Genomic DNA, 7,054 nt, shown 5'->3' with positions numbered 1-7,054 from the left:
GAGTTACCCTTCCCGGCAATGGTAGCCCGGGCGAGGCTCGAACTTGCAACCTCCCGATCACAAGCTCAGCGCGCTACCACTGTGCTACCGCGCCCCCCAGGAAGAGAGAGAGAGAGAGAGAGTTTGATTGACTGTATTTTGTTTGTTTTTTTCGTAATTTTCCATAGAATGCTTAAAATGTCTGGTGGTTTATCATGCTGTGTTCTTTGTGTTACAAACGTAGTTATATTTTCAATTTATTAAAAGAAATGGAAAATACATTCAAATAAAGTGTTCCCTCCTCCCCCTGCCTTTAGACCCCCAACAGCTACAACCCCTCCTCTCCCCTATCCTTCTCCACCCTCGCCGCCACACACCTCACAGTGTGCCATCTGTTGGCAGAAATATGCACGTTATCTGCAGCTACCATTCTCGAGTCTATGGATATTGCGGGTCTCGGTAAGGCGGCCGAGGCGACAGGACTTTTGCCGCCGGGTGTACATCAAGTTGTCATCCCTCGTGTTTGTAGGCAGGATATCATTAGAGTGGCTCATGATTCCAGTTTGGCAGGACACCTTGGAGTGAGGAAGACTGTGGCACGCATTTTGAAACACTTCTACTGGCCAGGTATCTTCAGGGATGTTTCCTGGTATTGTAAGTCTTGTCACACCTGTCAAGTTGTGGGGAAGTGTAATCAGACCGAAAACGTTGCACCTCTAGTTCCCATTCCTCCTTTTGAGGCGCCTTTCACCCGTGTGTTGGTGGATATTGTGGGCCCTCTTCCTAAGACTTCTTCAGGATTGTCTTATGTGTTGACCCTGATTGATATGGCTACTCGTTATCCTGAAGCCATTCCACTTAGAAATATCTCAGCAAAGAACGTGGTTAAGGAAATGCTAGGGTTTTTCACAAAGTTTGGTCTGCCCAAGGAGGTACAGTCAGACCGGGGAAGTAATTTCATGTCAAATGTTTTCAAGCAGTCTCTGAAAGAGTTGGGCATCACCCAGATCACGTCTTCAGCTTACCATCCCCAGACCCAAGGAGCGTTGGAGAGATATCATCAAACACTCAAATCGATGCTCAAGAAATACTGTTTGGAACATCAGAAAGACTGGGATAAAGGTCTTCCATTTGTTGTGTTTGCCGCAAGAGAATCTCCAAATGAATCACTGGGCTTCTCACCTTTTGAACTACTGTTTGGCCATGAAGTAAGAGGACCCCTTAAGCTACTCAAGGAATGCTGGCTGTCGGAGGAAGATGACGTCAACCTGCTGGAGTATGTGATGAAGTTCAAAGAATGGCTGTCCACTGCTTTACAACTGGCGAGAGAGAATTTAGGAGCTGCTCAGGAGAAGATGAAGACTTGGTATGATAAGAAGTCCAGGTTACACCACTTTCAACCAGGAGATCAGGTTTTGATTCTGCTACCAGTGCATGGGCAACCTCTTCAAGCCAAGTTTAGTGGTCGTTATTTCGTGGAGAAGAAACTCAGTGATGTCAACTATGTCATCACCACACCAGATCGTAGAAAGAACAAGCAACTATGTCACATCAACATGCTAAAGTTATATCACAGGCGGGAAGAAAATAATACAGTCTGCACTGTAGCTGTTCCACCCAAGTCTGCAAGTGAAGCTCTCCCATGCAGTATGAGCCTGAGTGATAGTTTGGGGAAGAATCCTGATATCATGAATGATCTCCAGACTAAGCTTTCTCATCTAGCTCCCGAGGAAAGGCAGGAGTTTTCGGCATTACTGCAGGAGTACCCGCAAGTGTTCCGTGCCACTCCAGGAAGAACCACTGTGTTGATGCATGATGTCGATGTTGGTGACACAAAGCATATTAAACTGCCTCCTTACCGTGTGAACCCAGTGAAAGTTCCTCTCATCGAGAAGAAGCTTGGCTACCTGTTGGACCACAAGATGATTGAGCCCTGTCAGAGTGAGTGGAGTTCTCCTGTCACTCTAGTCCCTAAGCCAGGTGGGTCACAGCGGCTTTGCATCGACTACAGACGTGTTAATCAGATAACCAAAACAGACACTTACCCTCTCCCTCGTGTGGAAGATTGCATAGACAAGATCGGAAAGGCTAGGTATATAAGTAAGTTTGATTTGTTAAAGGGATACTGGCAAGTACCTATGACTGAACGTGCTAGGGAGATCTCATGTTTTGTAACACTAGGAAAGACTTTTGCATATTCGGTAATGCCATATGGTATGAAGAATGCACCAGCCACATTTCAGAAGCTCATGAATGTTGTAACAGAGGGTTTGGCAGGGTGTGTTGTTTATATTGATGATGTATTAATCTTCAGTGACAACTGGAAAGATCACCTATGCCATGTCAGTAAATTTCTTGAGCGTTTAGTTCAGGCTAATCTTGTAGCTAATTTATCAAAGTGTCAGTTTGTTTAAGCTAAAGTTCAGTACCTTGGGTATGTAATTGGTGATGGACATGTTGCACCACCAGGAGCTAAGGTTCAGATTATAAGTGATCTTCCCAGACCTAAAAGTAGGAAAGAGCTACAAAGATTTTTGGGAATGGTAGGTTATTACAGGAAATTTGTTCTTAACTTTTCAATTCTTGTATCACCACTTACAGACCTACTGAAAAAGGGAATTAAATTTGTCTGGACCGATAACTGTGAATCCTCTTTCAGCAAACTTAAAGCTATCCTATTAAGTCAGCCAGTGCTCGCTACTCCAAATTTTGCTAAGCCTTTTAAGATGTCTGTTGATGCAAGTGATACAGGAGCTGGGGCTGTTTTGCTGCAAGAGGATGATCAGGGTATTGAACATCCTGTATCTTATTACAGTAAGAAGTTCACTCCACCTCAAAAGAACTACTGCACTATTGATTTTGGGTTTACAGCATTTTTCATTTTATTTGTGTTCTGGTTTTGACCCCATAGTCCTTTATACCGATCATAAGCCACTGAAATTCCTTAGTAAGTTTAAAGATAAAAATCAGAGATTAACAAGATGGAGTCTACTTCTTCAGGAGTATTCATTAGACATATAACATGTCAAGGGGAAAGAAAACGTTATTGCAGATTGCTTATCTAGACTTTAGACAGATTGTTTTAGAGTAATAAGAAATTTCCTTTGTAAATTTCTTTTTCTTTGTTAGGAGGTGTTACATAGCCTATGATTTCATCATCCTTTGTGTAATTTTAACGCACAGTATGCTGCATGTTTGATCACGAGCGTGTTCTGCCTCAGTCTCCCCCTTCTACCGTTGTAGTAAAGTCGTCCTTTCTGTTGTTCAGAGCGGGATTGTCAGCTCTTTGTCCCCATGGCTTCATTTGCGCGTCCTTCTTACAAGTTGTATCAAGCTCTGCTGGCCCCTATATAATGAGCTCAGTCTCTGCATCATTGCCACTTAGATCTACTCCTCATTTTGTTCACATCTCTGTCCTCCCCTGTACAGTTATTATTGTGAGTGCTCAGAAAGTCTCCAACCATCTAGCAGCTGTGTAATTTGAGTATAAGTGTTATTACATTTTGTTCTTGTACTGTATAGCATAAGGTGTTAATTTGTAGGCCTAGTAAGGTTCTTTTGTGATTAATGTAAAGTTTCATGTCAACTAATTGTTAATAATAGTTTGTATCTGTAATAATTTATCTTGCATTAACTGAGCATTGCCCGGTGTATTTTCATTTTATCAGGGCTGACTTAGATAAAATTACTCTTGCTAATTTCGTGTTAATAGAGGCTATTGCAGTTAACCATATATTTAACCTGTTTTTTGCCATTACCTTATCCTTATGAGTCCTGAATGTTTTGTTGTTAGTTTGAGCATTAAACTTTAACTTGTAATTTTACCTAACTCTTTTGTTTTGAACCTGGAACTTTACGGGACAGTAGTGATTATTAGTATTCTCACTTAAAGTGTACATTATCTTTCTCTGTTCCGTAACAATATATATATATATATATATATATATATATATATATATATATATATATATATATATATATATATATATAGATAGATATAGATATATATATATATAATGATGGCCAGCAAAACCAGAGTGATGATGTACATGATTTATTATTGGTGACGTTTCGGTTTTATAACACAAACCATCTTCAGACCTAAAACAGAAATAAAAACACAAAAAAAATAGAAAATAAACCAAAATATAATTTTCTCATCTTTCACAAAATAAAATAACAGGGAACAGAGCAGGTCATATGAAATAAAATCACAATACAACAATTTACCAGCTAAAAACAGAGCAACTGTGTAGAGGAGTCGTGTGAGCCAAGGGATGGTCGTAGCTCTGCCGTTAGTAGAGACTCCGCTATAAGTATAGTCAAGTCATCTCGTGCAGTGAAAAAAAATCGAAATAACCAGAACTTTCGAATATATATATATATATATATATATATATATATATATATATATATATATATATATATATATATATATATTGCCAGACGCCTCAATCCCGTTTGGGGTGGCCACAAACAAATCGCCTCCAAGTCGCCCTGTCCCCCGCCATTTCACTCCCCTGCTCCCAAATCACACCCCCCTCTCTCATACACCTCTCCACCCCATCCCTCCATCTCATCTTCGGCCTCCCCCTCCCTCTTTCCCCCTCCACCTCACTCACATACACTCTCTTCGTCAGTCTTTCCCCCTCCATCCTCTCCACATGGCCAAACCACCTCAGTGTGTTCCTCATAACGCTTCCTATCACATCCACATCAACACTACAACGCTCCTTTATATCCTCATTCGTCAGCCTGTCTCTCCATGTGACTCCACAGGCTTCTCTTAAATAACTCATTTCCACGACTCTCACTCTTGACTTGTGTCCTTCCAACAACGTCCAAGCTTCACTTCCGTACGTTAGAGTTGGTATCACAATACTGTTATGTAGTAACTTTTTCACTTCCATGCTCACTTCCCTGTTTCTTATCACTGCTTTCAAAGAACCAGCAACCTTTCTACCCTGCTGTACCCTTTCAAGCACTTCACCCTCCAAACCTCCATCCTTACTCATCACACTACCCAAGTACTTAAACGTACTCACACTTTCCAATTCCTCACCATCCAACCTCGCTGTACATTCACTGACTTCACCTCTCTCAAAGACCATCACTTTACCCTTCCCTACATTCACCTTTAGATTCCGTTTCTTACACACTCTCTCAAACTCATCCACCAAGCCTTGCAGCTCCCCTTCGTCTTCACTCAACAACACAGTATCATCTGCAAACAACAGTACAGGGAGTTTCCAAACACTATCCTCTCTCACCAAGGCCACTCCAACATCCACTACCCTACCTTGTACCTCCTTTATTACCCCATCCATGTACAGATTGAACAACCATGGAGACATGACACATCCCTGTTTCAACCCAACTTTCAAAGAGAAAAATTCACTTAGTTCACCATCCACACGCACTGCAGCCTTCGCACCATCGTACATACTCTTCACAGCATTCAACAACTTCCCATCTACTCCATATATTCTTAACACTTTCCACAATCCTAGTCTATCCACCCTGTCATATGGTTTCTCCTAATCCATGGAAGCCGCATACAACTTCTTTCCCTTCTCTAGAAACTTTTCCACTAAAGATCTGAGAATGAATATCTGATCTACACAACCTCTTCCCTTCCTAAAGCCTCCCTGTTCTTCTCCAACTAATTTCTCTGTTCTTTCTCTAACTCTGTCAATAAGTATCCTACCATACACTTTTCCCATTATACTAAGAAGACAAATGCCCCTATGATTACCACACACTTCTTTTTCCCCTTTTCCTTTGTACAAGGGAATAATTATACCTGACTTCCAATCCTCCGGGACTCTGCCTTCCTCCCAGGCCAATCTGCACATCTTCCACATCCATTCTACTACTATCTCTCCCCCGTGCTTCAGCATTTCACCACACACTCCATCAATTCCTGGGGCTTTCCCTGATTTAACTTTCTTCATTACTTCCACAACTTCTATCCTACTGATTTCTTCCTGTCTTCTCACCTCCCTCTTTCTCCCAGCCATTCCCCAGCCACTTATACTCGCATTACTTCCATCCTCCACGTTCAACAATTCCTTAAAGTGTTCTCTCCATCTGCTCACTTTTTCTCCCGTCTCCACTAGTAATCTACCATTTTTATCTTTCACCCCCCTGCTAACTTCACTTCCACCCTGTCTTACTCTTTTCACCTCTTTCCAGAACATTTTCTTACAGTCCCTCCACTTTACACTCATTTTCCTTCCAAATTCCTCATCCACTCTCTTCTTACTCTCTCTTACTAATCTTTTCACCTCTGTCTTTCTTTCTACATATAACTCTCTCTTCCGCCTCTCAACTTCTTCCACGCCCCTATTTCTCATCCATTCATTGTATGGTTTCTTCTTTTGTGCCACAGCCCGTTTCACCTCTTCAGTCCACCACGCTGTTCCTTGCACCCCCCTCCGTCTTCTCTTCCTTCCACACACCACATCACATGCTGCACATATTTCTTCTGTAAATATTCTACACACACCTTCCACGTCCCCCATCTGCTCCAACTCATATTTGCCCAATCATTCCTCCATACTCTCTTATACTCGGCCTTTTTCTCATCCTCTTGTAACCTTTCCACTCTCCTTGCAACTACTCCTTCCTCTCGTCTTTCCCTTCTTCTATTCCTCCATCTTACTTGAACTTTAATTCTGGCCACCACCAAGTAGTGGTCAGAAAGTCCACTCACCCAACCTCTATAAACTCTTGCATCCAACATACATCTTCGCATCCTTTCATCCACACACACATAATCAATCATTGCCTTCCTTTCATTCAGTTCACCACCCACCCTTCTCATCACTCACCATGTATACCTGTGGATCATTTTATGCCTGAAGAGGGTATTGGCTATCACCAACCCACTCCCAGCACAAATGTCCACTAACGCACTCCCATTCTCATCTATCTCAGCAGGCACACCCCACTCACCAACTATTCCATCCACCTTCACATTCCCAACTTTACCATTCATATCACCAATCAAAAACACTCTCTCATTCCTTCCAAACTTTTCCATGCACACTTCTACATTTGTCCAGAACTCTTC

Source organism: Coenobita brevimanus, chromosome 52 (assembly GCF_032717465.1).
Source record: "Coenobita brevimanus isolate Jiangsu-jjx chromosome 52, ASM3271746v2, whole genome shotgun sequence".
NCBI classification, from domain to species: Eukaryota; Metazoa; Arthropoda; class Malacostraca; order Decapoda; family Coenobitidae; genus Coenobita; species Coenobita brevimanus.
Note: the sequence above shows the minus strand (reverse complement) of the source record.